Source organism: Coenobita brevimanus, chromosome 67 (assembly GCF_032717465.1).
Source record: "Coenobita brevimanus isolate Jiangsu-jjx chromosome 67, ASM3271746v2, whole genome shotgun sequence".
Taxonomy (NCBI): domain Eukaryota; kingdom Metazoa; phylum Arthropoda; class Malacostraca; order Decapoda; family Coenobitidae; genus Coenobita; species Coenobita brevimanus.
Window position 1 is genome coordinate 15,724,089 of NC_137020.1, and position 16,557 is coordinate 15,740,645.

Consider the following 16,557-nt stretch of genomic DNA (forward strand, 5'->3'; position numbering starts at 1 on the left):
TTACTAATATAAAACAAATCCATACCACTTAAGTATTGCTGATTAGTTGCAAAGATGTTAGTATGTTTGGCCTCATATACACTTCTGGGGTTCTCGCTAATGAAGAAAGACTGTATTCCCTTTAAATACTGAGGATTGGTTTGGCAAGATCTCATTGAGTTTTGATGTTTTTTACACATCTTGAGTTGTGAGTTGATACAAGGAGCTTCAAACCTACCTGGTAAGTGACAATTAGGTTAGCTACATTTTATCAGGTTTTACACTTATATTTCTGAAGTTTCGAATTATCTCAACATTACTTTTAATTAAAGTAGGAAGAGCTAATCAGGTTTTAAATTGTTTCCCACATTTTGGGTTTTAAATTAATGAGGCGAGATTTCAGCATAAATGAGTACTGTTAATTAGTTTATCAAATCCTGTTAGATTTCAGCGTTGTTTCGAGTTGGCATATAGGACTGTCTTTACTGTAATTAGACTTTGGGTTTCAGACTTAATATTATATACGTGTATTCCACCAGAAAGTTTTTCTTTGGCGAGTTGGTGAATAGTTGAAAAAAATCTCTTAACTGTCTTTACGAAGACCTGTGCTATAAGGTTGTCATATTGTTGCATCGAGTCTAGGTTTAGAAGAAATAGTATCACTACCCCCAAAGTAGTCACATTTGCCAGACCTGCATAGCTGATAACGCTGCTGTAAGCACACATCTACTGTACATACTTTAGTAAGTCAGGTCCCGCAGGCATTCATTAGCCGAGCACATGACATCAAAACTAGCATTATAGCACACGTAGCTGCTTTACTTTTTCTAAGGGATGAAGTCAGAGTACTAAGAATCAAGCAGACATTTCACTTCACTCTGTTTCTCACGCACACACACACACGCATACACACGCATACACACCGAGGGATTCAAGCTAGGTGGACGTGTGACACCGGCGCTCCGCACCAAATCATCACGGCCAGTGGCATTACCTAAATAGTATCTTGTATGAGTCAAGCTCAGTACCAGGTTAGACTAAATGATTGTTCATTATAAAAAGGAAAAAAATAATAAGTTTCAACAAAACTTGTAAAAACAGGAAATAGAACCAAGACGAAAGAATACGCTGAGTCATCTCTGAGGTTTGTTTACAACAAGACGGAGATTGTAAGTATATGCTTTGCACTTTAAGTATTGCAAAATGGATACATACTTCAGTAAAACAAATTTAGAAAAGAAAAGGGATAAAGGTAAAAAGCAAATGATGATTTCTACCAAGAACTGGTTGAAGTAGAGACCCACAATAGACTGGTTGAACGTGTAAACAAACTAGAAATGGCTTTCAAAAATGAAATTGATGAAATAAAGAAGCAGATGCACTTGCAAAAGGAAGAAAGAGAAAAACTAGGAAGGGAGGCCAATAAGAAAGACACAACCATCAGTGAACTAACCGTGGAATTGAGTACACTTAGGAAGAAAATTAGTGAAATGGCAAGTACAGTAGTCAATCACGAGAGTGTTATGGAAGAGTTCAAAAATGACACAGAGACAATTAGACAAGTTAGCAGTCTTACTGACCAGAGCAGTGATATTGAGGAGAAGATAACACAAGTAAATGAAGCTGTGCAAAGCTACAAAAATGATGTAGAAACCACGTATGCAGAAATGGTGAAAGTAAAGAAAGACTTAGAAACAAGGGTGGAGGAAAAAAGCATTAAAATGGAGGTGAAAAGAATAATCCAAAACAATCCAAAGTTAGTCAGAGATTCAGTAGAGATAAACAAATCAATAGTAATCACTGGTATAGAAGAGGATGAAGTTAAAAACAAGATCACAAGAGACAAAAAGGAGATGGCAAATGTAATGAGCTTACTGAAAGAAGTATCAGAGGAAATCTGTAGTAAAGACATAGAGGAACACAAAAGGTTAGGGAAATACGAGAAAAGCAAGACAAGACCTCTAAAGGTGACTTTCCAGAGTGTAAACACTGTGGAAGAGATACTAAAAAATGCAAAGAATCTTAAGGAAAAAGAAGAGTTCAAAAATGTATGGATAAAAAGATGCCTAACACAAGAAGAAATGGAATTACTGAAAGAGAAAAGGGAGGAAGCAAAAACAAAAAATGAGGGAAGATCAGAAGAGGACAAGAAGAAATTTTTTTACAAAGTAATAGGATTGCAGGTACGAAAGTGGTACACAAACAGGATGGAAGAAAAAGGAGGAAGGTAGTAGAACCATGTCAGGACAAGTATATAAACAAGATGATAAAGTTGATGTACTCAAATGTGGATGGAATGGTATCTAAATTACTAGAGATGAATGATCATGTCAGAGAAAATGAACCACAAATAATATGCCTAACTGAAACAAAAATTAATACCAAGGATATCAAATGACATACTAAACTTAGAGGAATACAATATATGGAGAAGAGACAGATATTTAAAAAAAGGAGGAGGAATTATAATATTAACTAAGAAAAATCTAAAAGTCAAGGAAATAAAACTAGATATACCATCACAAGTAGAACTGATTGCAGTAGAGATCGACACATCTGAAGGTAAAGTAATTGTAGCCAATTTGTACATGCCACCCAGATCAAACACATGGGAAAGAGACGAATATGAGGACCTGGCAGAGAGTACAATTCAGAGTGTAAGATCATTGCTACATAAAATGGAAGAGAACTTGGAAAGAATTATACTAACTGGGGACTTCAATACAAATATAAATTGGAATACTCTAGATATAAATAGCCAAGAAAGCTGTTGGGACCAAAAGCTCCTGGATCTCGTACAAGAGTTTTTCTTAACGCAACATGTGAGGGAAACCACCAGAAAAAGAGGACTTGATGTACCTTCAGTGCTAGATCTAATATTTACAAGGCAAGAAAATGATATTGACAGTTTAATATATCACCCCCCACTCGGCAAAAGCGATCATGCAGTACTAAACTATAACTTCAGGATAGCATATGACAGAGTAAACAGCAATGATAGTTACAAAAAGAGCCTAAACTATAAAAAGGGAAATTATCAAGACCTAAAGAAGTATTTCTTAGAAGTTGATTGGGAAAATGAGCTTAGAGGACAAGATTTAAATGCTGTATATAAAAAATTTTGTTAATTTTATGAAATAGGAGTCCAGAAGTACATCCCACAGCACAAAGAAGCAGATAAGAAAATACATAAATGGTTCAATACAGAATGTAAAAAATCAAAAGAAAGAAGAGATTTGTTGTGGAATAGATACAGAAGACACAATAGTGAAAGGGCGTACAATAATTACAAACAGGCAAGAAACGACTATACAAGAATAAGGAGGGAAGCCCAAAAACAGTTTGAGGAGGATATAATAAATAAAAGTAGTGATCAACCAAAGCTGTTTTACAGCTATATCAGAAGCAAAACTAAAGTAAATGATATAATACAATCCATTACGGACGAGGGAATCACTTATACACAAGAGAAAGATATTTGTGAAGCACTAAATAAGAATTTCCAATTAGTTTTTACAGAAGAAAAAAAATTTGAGAGGGACTACGTGGAACACGCATGTCCACACATACTACCAGATATACAAATAGCAGAAAAAGTAATACAGGAGGAGTTAAGTAGATTAGACAGTGGAAAAGCAAGTGGTCCTGATGAAATTTCATGTTGGGTATTACGAGAATGTGCAAAGGAGTTATGTAAACCATTATTTTTAATTTGAAGAAATCCTTGAGTCAAGGTAAACTACCAGGTATTTGGAAAAAAGCAAATATTGTCCCCTTATTCAAGAAAGGAAATAGACAAAATCCACTCAACTACCGACCAGTATCACTGACCAGTGTTGTAAGCAATGTATTAGAAAAACTTATAAGAAAAGCTTGGGTAAATCATCTAGAAGAACACAGTATGATAACAGAAAGACAGTTTGGTTTCAGAAAAGGAAAATCATGTGTTACTAATCTGTTGAGCTACTATGACAGAGTAACAAACACAATACAGGAAAGGGAAGGATGGGTGGACAGTATCTATTTAGATTTCAAGAAAGCTTTTGACACAGTACCACACCAAAGACTTTTATGGAAACTGTACCATCAAGGAGGAATTCGAGGCAAACTGTTTTGTTGGATGCAAGACTTTCTCATAAAAAGAGAAATGAGGACAGTACTAAGAGGAAACTACTCATCATGGAAAGAAGTGACTAGTGGAGTACCATAGGGTTCAGTGCTGGCACCAATCATGTTTTTAGTGTATATAAATGATATAAACAGTAACACTGGAAATGAGAGCTATCTGAATATGTTTGCAGATGATGCAAAAATACAAAGGAGAATTACTAACACAGACTCTTGGAAAGAGCTACAAGAAGAATTAAATAAACTTCATGAATGGAGTAGTACATGGCAAATGGAATTCAATGTGGACAAGTGTCATGTAATCAAGTTTGGTAAAAGTGGAAAAAGACCTGATTGGGATTATAAGTTAGGAAATAAAACCCTATATACATCAGAAAGAGAGAAAGACCTAGGTGTGATTATCAATAACAGACTATCTCCGGCTGACCACATCAGCGAGAAGGTACGGAACATGTATACACTGCTTGCAAATATGAGAATAGCATTCACATACATAAATGAAGACATGCTAAGAAGGATAATAACATCATTCATTAGACCAACCCTGGAATATGCATCAGTAGTCTGGAGTCCTCATCTCAAAAAGCGCATAGACAAGATTGAAAAAGTTCGAAGGGCCGCTACAAGATGGATACCAAGCTTAAGGGACCTAAGCTACGAAGAAAGACTAAATAAACTGAATCTACCAACACTACAGGAGAGAAGGAAAAGAGGTGACATGATAATGCTATATAAATGCATATCAGGAAAGGAGAAAATAGACATAAATGATTACTTAACATATGGAGAAGCATCAGCAAGAGGACACTGCAAAAAACTGCATAAGAAGAGAGGTGATAAAGACGTAAGGAAATTCAGTTTCCCAAACAGAGCAATTGATCAATGGAATGCACTACCGAATGAAATAGTGTGTGCCAAAACAATTCACAAATTTAAGGATATGTACGATAAATATGGTTTAAGACACGGGACAGTACGAGCTTGACTCATTCCTGTAAAGATACAATTAGGTAAGAACAATTAGGTAAGAACACACACACACACACACACACACACACACACACACACACACACACACACACACACACACACACACACACACACACATTCATAAAAGGATATAGAAGTACACCGATAATACAGATAACAAAAGGCCCATTGGACCCTAATGACCTTACATGTTACGGGCAATGCTAATAATAAATTCGGTATGCTGTTTCCATGTTTTCTGTGCATGAACAGGAAGAAACTGCACATCTGTTTCACTGGAAAAACAAAACAGGAGATGTCATGCAGTAAATCATCCCGCAGTTCACATAACCGAAAATAAAGACAGCATACACAGTTGGGCAGAGTTTAAATGATGGATTTTTTCCCATAGGTCTTAGCCCTTAAAACTGTTCCACATCAGCTAATAATATTTGCAAAAAGTTTGAACCTTCTACTTAAAAAATTACAGGTATCTCAATCATCACAAAGAATACAAATATAAATTTCTTAACAAAAACGCAAAAAAAATTGTGTACAATTTTCTTATCGTTATGTAACATGCTGAATTGCTCATGTTGATATTTATGTTCGTCAACAGTTTGTCATAATTATACATGTCATAAAGGCTGTAGAAATGTAACAATATCAGTGAAGTCCACAAGGACCAATCAGTGACTCTCTCTTGCTGTCTGGATAAAGCTGCCCGTGCTGCTTAGTAATATGTAACTGCGGTTGACTCGTCATTTGTCAAAAGGTTACTATACTCTCGAATTGGAGCAATGCTGCGTTCAGCATGATCATTCACCACTTTAATGGGACAGACAGTCTTTGCAACTTCCTGGAAGTCTTCCCATGTCGCCCACATGTCTGGATCGCCTTCAAGATATGTGTCTGAAGCTCCAGCATTTCAAACAGTCATTCTCTTGACTAAAACAAAATCTTCAAGGGTCTGGTCCTTGAATGCATTTAAATTGATACTGATTCGTTATATAAGACCTGGGCCCCTATTCAAAAACGTTCCTAGGAAAGTCCTAAGAACTGCTCTCAGCTGGGACCGTGTCTTGGGAATCGATTCATAAACACTACCTAGGACGTACATGGCAATTCCTACCCAGGAATTTTCCCAAGTCCCAGACTTAGGAAAAGTGTTAACTGTAGCAATATTTTTTTTCGAAAATGCAGTTTTTGGCCAAGATAGAGAGATATATTATTTAGTAAAATACTCTAAGTCATAAAATGATTATAGAAATAATGTAGGTGGATTTCTTGATGAATGTAAGTATCTATTTTCCAGTTACATTTTCTTTTTTCTGTGGACGCTAGGCTATCGTGTATTGTAAACATACAGACGACGCGGGAGCATTCAACCTCCTAGAAGAATGCACCCCGGTGGAACCTCTCGGTTTTCAAACATTCTTTTAAGTCCACTTTCATTGAGTATCCTAGCATCATGCACTGACCCTGGCCACTTGGCCAAACAGTTAATAATTCTGTACTTGGCATCAAAAACAACTTGCATATTAATGCTATGATACCGCTTTCTGTTCACATATTCTTCTTCAAACTCTTTTGGGGCTAATATTCTCACATGTGTCCCATCAATTGCTCCAACCACCCCGGGGAAGCCAGCAATCTCCATAAATTCGATTTTTTTCCTTTGTAGTTCTTGGGGGTCTGTGGGGAACTTCAAGAATCTACACATTATTTCACGTCTGTAGAACGCATTTAATGTCTGTGAGATAACTCTGCTGACTGTAGGCTGTGAGGGTCCCAAATCATCACTGCTGCATAGTTGCATTTTACCTGTGGCCAAATATCTCAACAAAATGATCACTTTCATCTCCGGGGTAAGTGCCTGGTTCCTCTCAGATGGACTTTGCAGGACATCTCTTACCAAGTCAGTAACAAAAATAATTCCTGCACGATCCAAATGGTATCTGCTTATCAGTTCTGCATCACTTAATTCATTCAACATGTCCCTACATGGGCGAAAATTTCTCTGCTGACGCCTTGGAGCTTGTTGTTGTTCAGCCATTTTCAGGTCCTAGGAATATTCCTAAGTCGTAAGTCACCTCCCTGGCTACACCTAAAATCTCCGTGTCTTAGGACCAGTCCTAGGACGTGGGAGCGTTTATAAACAAGTCTTGTGACTTGAGATCAGTTCCTACGACTTGCGACTAGTTCCTAGGTCCCAGGACCTTTTATGCATACGGGCCCTGGTCAACTTCATCATCCTTTTTCATGGTGCTCGCCATCAGCCTCTTTGTTGAAGTACTTACTTGGCTGTCAAATAGGGCTAATCCAACAAGTTCCCATGACAAGTGCCACAATAGATTAGAAAACTTCCATGCTGTAGCCTTTGATATTGCACGGTTGATTGTGGTGTAATAAAGAAGTGATTTCAACAGCAGGAAGTTGTATGGAGCACTGGCTGCTAGGGGAGCCATTATCCAAGCATTCAAATACACATGTACTTCAAAAACATGAAATTCTTGGAGTCCCATTTCCTTTTTTAGTGTCGGAGTGAATTGACCATGAAACATCCAAACCTTCACGGAATAAATGACTTTAGATATCCATCGGGCATGATGCATGGCCCCAGGTGCCATGAATCGGACTCGTCTTGCTGGAACAGCTCCAAAAAAGACAATGACTAATTCTTGTCAAGTTCTTACAGGCGACTAGTGTGGTGGCGGAGGAAAACGTCCCAGTTTTCTGCTTTCTGTCTACTTAACATGTAAGTTTATGTACAAATATACATCACCAATAAATGGACTCAAACACTCTAGGTACTCCAGTACAGTGAGCTAAGTAAATTCTCTTAAGTTTCTTCCGCACAAAGCGGCTCCTGGACACAGCCCTGTCCACTACAGGAAGCTCTAGCTTTCTCCCCCAGCTCCTCGAATCCTACCCACCTCGTCAACTTCGTTGCCTGGTGGCGTGGCTTATTGAACCAACGACACATTATGTAGCAAGCCAAGTTTCATAAATTATACCCTCATAATAAAGTAAGTTAAAGGAAGTATACAAATATAGGTAAGGTTCTATCACCAATGCTAGTTAGGTTGCTTAATATCTTTCACATAATTGAATATAAAATTACTAACAAATAGCAGCTGAAGCTAGACATTATACCTCTAACTCACTAGTAATAAACCCCAAACCCTAACACTGAGTGAGATAGTTCCTCATTTACTCAACTAGTAGAAACAGACAAGCAAAATGCTTAAAGTTAATTGTTACAAATATCCAAGGTATATTAAACATTAAGTTAGAAATAAACCGCCAAAACAAAGAACAATAACAAAGGGACAAATGAGTCGTCCTGACAATACCTTCCCCCCCCCTCTAATGTCACATATGACATGTGGGACAAGCAGATTGCTACAGGCGACTCAGGAAATCCGATAACACGTTGTCCTTTCCTTTTATAGCCTTTATGGTGAATGCATAGTTCTGCAGAAACAAAGCCCATCTCAGTAATCTAGAATTTTCTGGCTTTGTCTTCATTAAAAAAGAAAGAGAAGAATGGTCTGTTCACAATATGAATTCTTTGCCGGACAGGTAACGATCATATTTCTTGACTGCATAGACTATGGCTAAACACTCCTTTTCAATGACCGAGTATCGGGTTTCCCGAGGTTGTAACTTCCTGCTGGCAAATGTAATGGCTAGAGTCCCGTCCTCAAACTCTTGCAATAGGACGGCACCAACAGCATACGCATATGCATCAGTCTGTACAACAAAGGGAAGATTAAAATCAGGTGATCTTATTACTGGCTCAGAAATGAGTCTTTACCTCTTTAAAAGCTACTCTGTGCTCCTCCTCCCACTTTAGTTTGGATGGCATTTCTGCAACAGATCAGTCAGAGGTGTACTATGCGTTTCAGAGGCCGTGAAGCATCATTTTTCGCAAATATCTTGTAAACAAACTGTTGGAGCAGTATTGGTATTTTGGCACAGCTTGTTTCACACGCTGCCCTAATGTTGGGCAATATAGTGCATTGCCAAATGTGGTTAATTAAGGCACTTACTCTTGAATCTGATGGCGAAGCCTGGCATGAGCCGAGTAGACGTTCGAACAAGGGAAGCGTGACGTAGCTGAGACTACCTCCACTCCTGTCTTCCCCTTCCACCCTCCCTCCCCCTTCCCCCCTCCTCTTCTCCCTCCTCCCTCTCCCCCGCCCTCTCTCTCTCTCTCTCTCTCTCTCTCTCTCTCTCTCTCTCTAACATGCATTTGTACAGTCGTCAGCATAAATTCGCTGCAAGTCTACTAGTGTGATGCGAGTCCTTTTGTCTGGCAACAGTGTAATGGGATGAGTTGCCACATACACTTTTATACACTTTAACGATGTGTTTTTCAAAAGTGGTACCAGAGACTGCCTAAAGTACAATTCTCTGTATACCGTAATTGATTAGCTTAAAAAAGTGCAAGAGTTGACAGAATGTTATGGAACGACGTTTGAGCGTAATACTCTGGTATTCTTCATTATAACAGTGTGTAAGCTCCCTTCCCGTCTCTCCCCCTTACTCCTCCTGATGTCCCCCTCCACCCCTCTCTCTCCCTCCTACCCCCCACTCACTTTCATGCCTCTCCACTGTCTCCTCTCCCCATCCTCTCTACCTTCATTCATTTATCCACGGCACTAACCCGATTGGCGCATCGCAATTCTCTCTTGACTGTTTTCTAAACCCAGTCTGCCTTATTCCCAGTTGCTTGCAGTACTACCAACTATATCCAAGGTTTATCATCAATATTCCTTCCTGTTCTAGTCCCATTCTTACCCTCCTCTTCTTCTTCCCACTCCTCGCCAGTTGTCTTTCTGTTCGTCACTCTTTGTCACTACCAAGAGCCGGGAGATACAGGAACATTGAGGTCTGGTTCTTGTGATGTATTCCTTGCTAGTATTTGTTTGAGTGAGCCTGGAAGTCAGTGCCAGCTATATCAGTAGGAAAAATTAAACACATTTGTGCCCACTCCTCCTACTTCTCGCCCTCTCTCTTCCCTAGGAAAATGTTCCCATTCTCCTCATGCTGTTCACTGAATCACGAAGCAGTGTCAGAAACACTAAAGTTTCGAACTGCTGCTTCATGTGTGGAGTAACGAGTGGGAGAAAGAGACTGTTGCATGGCATGAAACTCTCGAATGATGAGGAGCAAAAAGGTTACAGGATTAGACAAGAAATAGAGAAGAGTGCGGTTTATTACGTAGATTAGCGTTGTGGGTGATATAAGGTAGACAGGGCAGAGAGAGAGAGGAGTGGATATGAAGGATGGCGGGAGAGGGAAGGAGGAGGGGAGGGTGGGGAGGGACAAGGGATGGATACGAGGGAGAGAACAGGAGTTTCACAACGCGACAACATTCATCTGTCGTCTTTTGCACATTTTTTACGCTAATCAGATAAAAAGAATAATTCATTCTGGGTGATTTATAGTATTAACTCTTACAATCACGTCTTTAAAGCGTATAAAAGCCTGTGTGGCAACTAGTTCCCATACACCGTTGCCAGACAAAACGACCCACATCACACGAGCAGGCTTGCAGCGAATTTGTGCTGACGACTGTACATATACAATGCAGCCATGCACATGTTACCTTTCAATATTGGCAGAAAACTCGAAATTACAGCCGGGGAATGTTCCACGTTATACACTCGCTCACCATTTCGAAACAGTAAACGTCAGACAAGTGTTAGCGAAGCAGTAGCCAACATTTATATATCTGGCAACTGTGTGAGAAGAAGGAGGATGGAAGAGGGAGAGGTAGGAACTATCATTTCCCCCATGCCTTCCTCCTCCTTTAACCTCTCCCCTCCCACATAGTGGTACCAGACATTTGAGTGTCTGGCTACTGCTTCACTAGCGGTTGTCTCACGCATAAAGGTATGAACTGTCAGTCAGGTGCATAAGGCGGAACTTTCCCCGGGTGTACGTGCTGAGTATGGTAGGGTAGTTTATGCTAACGACTGTGATCGCTGTTCTAGCATGTTTGGCCGTTTCTTAAGTGGTATATGATTTTTGTGGTGAAATTTTATATGAACTGAATATCCTCTTTTCCACAGGTTATGTTCGAGGTCTGGTGGGATGGAACAGCTGAGGCTTGGTCATTTACAGGAGTTAGGATAGGGGCAGGAAAGGGGTAAAGGTGGGAATAGGGCAGGGATTCAAGAATAATATAGAGTATGTACGTAAAAGGATATGCAACTGGATTTTATATAATTAATAAACCAAAACATCAGGAGCGGAGGGTCGATAGGAATAGGGAGAGGGTGGTTATGGGCATGTTTTAAAAGGTCAATGTAGCCAATAACAGCAAGCGGACATGTGATGGTTGGACAAATGATGCAAACAACTGGGCATACATTTTATTTCAATCCTCATCACTGTCGAGGAACAAATCGTCCACGTCATCACTCTCGATGGTGATGATGACTGGATCCACACCGTCGTGTATATTATCCAGGGACCAGTACTCGTACTCGAAGACTCTGGAGTGTCTCACCACACCCTCCTACACTTCCGTTGTTACGCTAAGCTTGGCTTCTTGTAGCCTGGCCTGCAGATCTGCTTGAGTGAACCGTTGTAACGAGGGGCGCACATGTTTTATGCAGGCCCACACCTGCTCGATGGTGTTGAGCTCAGGATGAGTGGGTGGCAGGCAGACGACCTCATGACCCCGTGCGTGGATGATGGTGTCAACCATGTACCGCGGTTCTGGCTGGTTCTGCTCGCAGATCAGCAGCAGTTCAGGGCGTGTGGCATGTGGTGGGAATGGTATCCTGCAGCACTCCAGCATTTCACAGGCTCCACTTTGTTGGCGGCGGTGGTGGGGCAGCGACTCTCCTCCTTCAGCTGGCTGTGGTAAGGCGCATTGTCCATTACCAGCACCGATGGCTCAGCCAGCGCCGGCAGGAGCTGCGATGTCAGCTAGTGGAGGAACAGGTTGCTGTTCATTTCACCATGGTAGTCGCCACTTTTGTTTTTGGAAGAGAAGCACAAGAATGCATTATCGACGAAACCGTCAACTGTGCCACCTGTGACTACCACAAAACGCTCCCCTTCTCCATGAGGCACCTGACGGCTGTAGGTGGCGTTGGTGGCAGGCTGTGAGGTGTCCACCCACTCCTTGTTGAGGTGCATCCTTTTTTTTTTTTTTTTTACGTGTCTGACTCTGGGCTAAGGCTCAGGGCCTATTTCTTGGGGGCAGTCACCTATCCCAAGGCCCAGTAGTCCTCCTACACCTCCACATGTCACCACTTCGGCGCTAACACCCACCGTCCATATTGAATATATGCTAGGGCTGTCTCATACAGGACTGGTGTACTGTTATTAGCGGGGGTACTTTTACGACATGTCGGCGGGTCATCTGGTAGATCAGGAAAGTCCGCTTTTTAGGAAATTCAAATCCTTAAACTGTTCCCTGCCCCAGCCGGGATTCGATCCTGGGTCCATTAGGACTTCAGGCCGCCTCTCTACCGATTCAGCCACCGCCTGGTGGTGAACCACGTCTCATCCATGTAAACCATCTGTCTCCCCTCCTCCCGATGTCGCTTGAGTGCTCGGAGAGCATTAACACGGCAGCACACGACATCCAAGGACTCCTTTGTTATGCACATTTTCTGCTGTGAGGTTTCATAGCAGAACCCCACGTTGTGCAGGACTCGCCACACCGCCGTCTCTGAGGTTTCCCCCGGGATGATGTTCACCATCTTTAATTCTTCTGCCAATGTGCCAATGGTAAAAGTTTGCTTGCCAGCAAACTTGCCAAGCACATGGCGGCGAATGGCACCAATGGTAAAATTGTCAAAGACACGTGGTGTGGCGGTGGGTGTCGGTGTCCCAGGCAGTGTTGCGGGAGGAGTGGCTGTCCCAGGTGGTGTGTATGTTCCAGGACGAGAACTCGTGCTGCACTGCACCAGCGACCGCACTGTTTTTGCCGTCATTCTCATGGCGTCTGCAACACGATCATAAGGCCTGTGTGGGGAAAGCCAAATCTGTAGATTATATAACGTGCATGAACAACCAAGTATATAATTTCTAAGGCATTTTACGCATGGTATCATGGTCAAAATATTTTGCCCTTTTGGATTCTCATATATATTTTATTTATAATGATCGAGCTCACAGTTCCAATGCTCCTATTGAATGGATAGCAGTGAAACACCCTTATTATATATATGTTACTACGAAATATTAGCATGGTTAATAACTTACCTATTCAGACTAATCCTTACTTTATTGGCAGCTTACTTCCGGTTGTATATGGAGAAAATTCGTAACGCAAATGCATTTAAGCAACCACGCGGACAATGTAACATGTTAGCCATGACACCGATGAGGTCAGTCGCTCTCGTGAGGTCAGTCGCTCTCGTGAGGCCAGTCAGCTCAGACGTGCTAGAGACCTGTGGTAGTGTTGTGCTAGTGTGCTTTAGTGATCTGTGATAGTGGTTGTGTTAGTGTGTTGTAGTGATCACCGATAGTGCTGTGCTAGTGATCCGTGAGTGTGTGTGTTGTGGTGACCCGTAGTGACCCGTGATAGTGTGTGCTACCTTGTGTGAACTAGTGCGTAATGGCTTCCTCGGCAGAGAGCTGTGTCCCCACTGCAGGTACTGAAAAGGACTACCTTGAATTAAAGGAGGAACTTCTCGAACTGAAGCGGGAGGTACAAATTCTCAGGCAGGAGAAGGCACAGATGAGGGAATTGTTGGAGGAGATGTTGGAGGAGAAAGAGAAAAAGGCTGAGAAGGTTGGACACTAGTTAACAAGGGTGCAACGAAGTTCACTCTTAAAAAACAAACGGAAATTAAGACAACTAATACATTCGACGCACTACGGGACGAATGTGAAGGGAAGGCAGAGAGGGAAGTAGAGGAGAAGGACGGTGAGGGAACTTCCACTACAGGTAAGTATAAACAGAACAAGAAAGGTAAGAAAAATGTTGTTGTTGTTGGAGACTCCCAGGTGAGATATCTGAACAGGGCCATGTATACTCCACTCGCTAAACATGTGTGTCTTCCAGGGGCCAGGGTGGCTAATGTGGTAGATAAAATTTCAAATATCGTAAAGGAAAGTGGTGACAAACCCACTGTGTGCCTCAGTGTAGGAGGCAATGATATTAGTAGCCGTAAGAGTGAGGTACTGTGGAAAAGGTACAAGTTGATGTTAGAAAAGGTTAGGGAGAGGGGAGGAACCCCTGTAGTGCTTGGTGTTTTACCAAGGTGGCGGGTTGGAAGGGAATGGTTGAGCAGGGCAATAGGGTTTAATTGCCGCCTTGAAAGGTATTGCAAAGATAATGCAATACCTTTCATAGACAGCTGGGACCGGTTTTATGGACGAAGTGCCTTGTATAGTTGGGATGGGACTCATCTTAGCAGGCAAGGAGTTACTGTTTTAGCTGGAATGATAGATAGGGAGTTGGAGGGATTTTTTCGAGATTGAGAAGTAGGTGTACAGGAAGATGCAGCAACTACAGTCAGAAATCATTATTACCATGTTTGGATAGCTGCATCGATACTTGCAAAATTAAGAACAAAAGTTCAACCATTAGTGTAGATACATCCACTCAGGCACCTCAAATTGAGCAGGCGATGATAGATGATAGAACAAGCGATGATAGAAGGGCGATAAATGGCGATAGTACAAAAAATTGTTATATTAGTAAAGTAAAGAGTTTCCCAGTTAGTAATAAAATAAATAACAGTAAATGCCAAGGTAAAGGCATAACTACTCGTAATAATCTGAAAGTGTACTACACAAACAGCCGGAGTTTACGTAATAAAATGGATGAACTGAGGGCTTTAATTTGTACAGAGAAAATAGACATTGCCGTTATTAGTGAAACTTGGATGAATACAGACACTCGAGAATTTTTAGCAGAATATCAGATAAAAGGCTATAATATTTTTGTGTCAAACCGTCAGGGAAGAATGGGTTTAGTGTTATCTATTTATGTTAAGGATTCTTTAAACTGTTAGAATAAAGCAGACATTAAGTAAATAGGGACACAGAAAGTGTCTGGGTTGAAATTAGTAACAATAGGGAGAAATTAGTCTTAGGAGCAATTTACAGATCTCCTAAATTAAGTAGAGCTGATAGTAAATACCTCTGGGAGGAAATTAGGAAAGCATCACAGTCCAGCTTAGTAATAATTGTTGGGGACCTTAATCTACCAAGGATAGATTGGAGAAATCAGACAGGAGATGCAGAGTCAGAGGAATTTCTAGAGGTAGTACAGGATAATTTCCTTTATCAGTATATAAGGGAGCCCACCAGAGGTAATAATATACTAGATTTGGTTTTAGCTAATAAAGAAAATATCATTAGCGATATAGAGGTTGGTGGACGACTTGGTAATAGCGATCATGAAGAAATTAAGTTCAAATTTATTTGGGATGTCTGTTCCACTGAAAATACCTCCACCGTTCCTAATTTTCGTCCAGGAGATTTCGATGGCTTAAGAGCTTATTTTCGAACGGTATTCCACAGGGACATTAGCTATTTGAGGGAATGTCAGGTTAGTGGGGATCCCCAGGTCATAGGTCAGGCGCAGGAAGCACGTGGGGATGTCCGTCAGGTGTCTGTGAGGGGGGAGGTGGTAGATAGGAATGTAGTCCAGGTGACGGAAATTAACTCAGCTCCAGTACCAAACAGACGTTCGACCAGTGAGAAGTATAACGAGTTAATAAATATAATATACGGAGGCCAAGATAGATATATTCCTTCAAAACCGTTTAGAACTAACAATTCAGAACCAAGATGGTTAAACAACAGATTAAAATCTCTCATAGGCCAAAGGAAAGGAATATATAGAAAAATAAAACGTGGAGAGGAACACTTACGTAACCGGTACACAATTTTAAATAGAGAAGTAAAGAGGAGATAAGAAAAGCAAAGAGAAGTTATGAAATTAAGGTTGCAAGTGAATCAAAAGTAAACCCCAAGGGTTTTTATCAAATGTACCGAACGAAAAATAAAGATAGGATAGGACCACTCAGAACAGAATCAGGTGACATTACCAGTGAAGATAAAGAAATGTGCTCCATCCTAAATAATTATTTCATATCAGTATTCACCAAGGAAAATCTAAGCCTGGTCCCTCAAGCAGCAAATATTTACCATGAGAATACGGAAAATATTCTTAGTAAAATAACCATTAGTAAGGAGGACGTATTGAAAGAAATTAACAAGTTAAAACCTCAAAAATCGCCAGGTCCGGACGATATATATGCAAAAATTATAAAAGAAACCAAAGAAGAATTATGTCAGCCACTTTTAACGTTATTTAATGACTCTTTAAGTTCAGGAGAAGTTCCAGAGGCGTGGAAAACCGCAAACGTAGTGCCCATCTTTAAAAGGGTGATAAATCAGCTGCGTCGAATTATCGTCCGATAAGTCTAACGTCTATAGTAGGAAAAATGTTAGAGTCAATTTTGGCAAATAGGATTAGAGAACACTTAGAAA

At 40.8% G+C, this 16,557-nt stretch overlaps 1 protein-coding gene across 1 annotated transcript in view; it reads left to right on the forward strand.

Annotated features, from left to right (window-relative positions):
• The window catches only part of LOC145405563 (ras-related protein ced-10-like), a 99,018-nt gene that overhangs the window by 32,534 nt on the left and 49,927 nt on the right, over positions 1-16,557 (forward strand). The window lies entirely within an intron of this gene.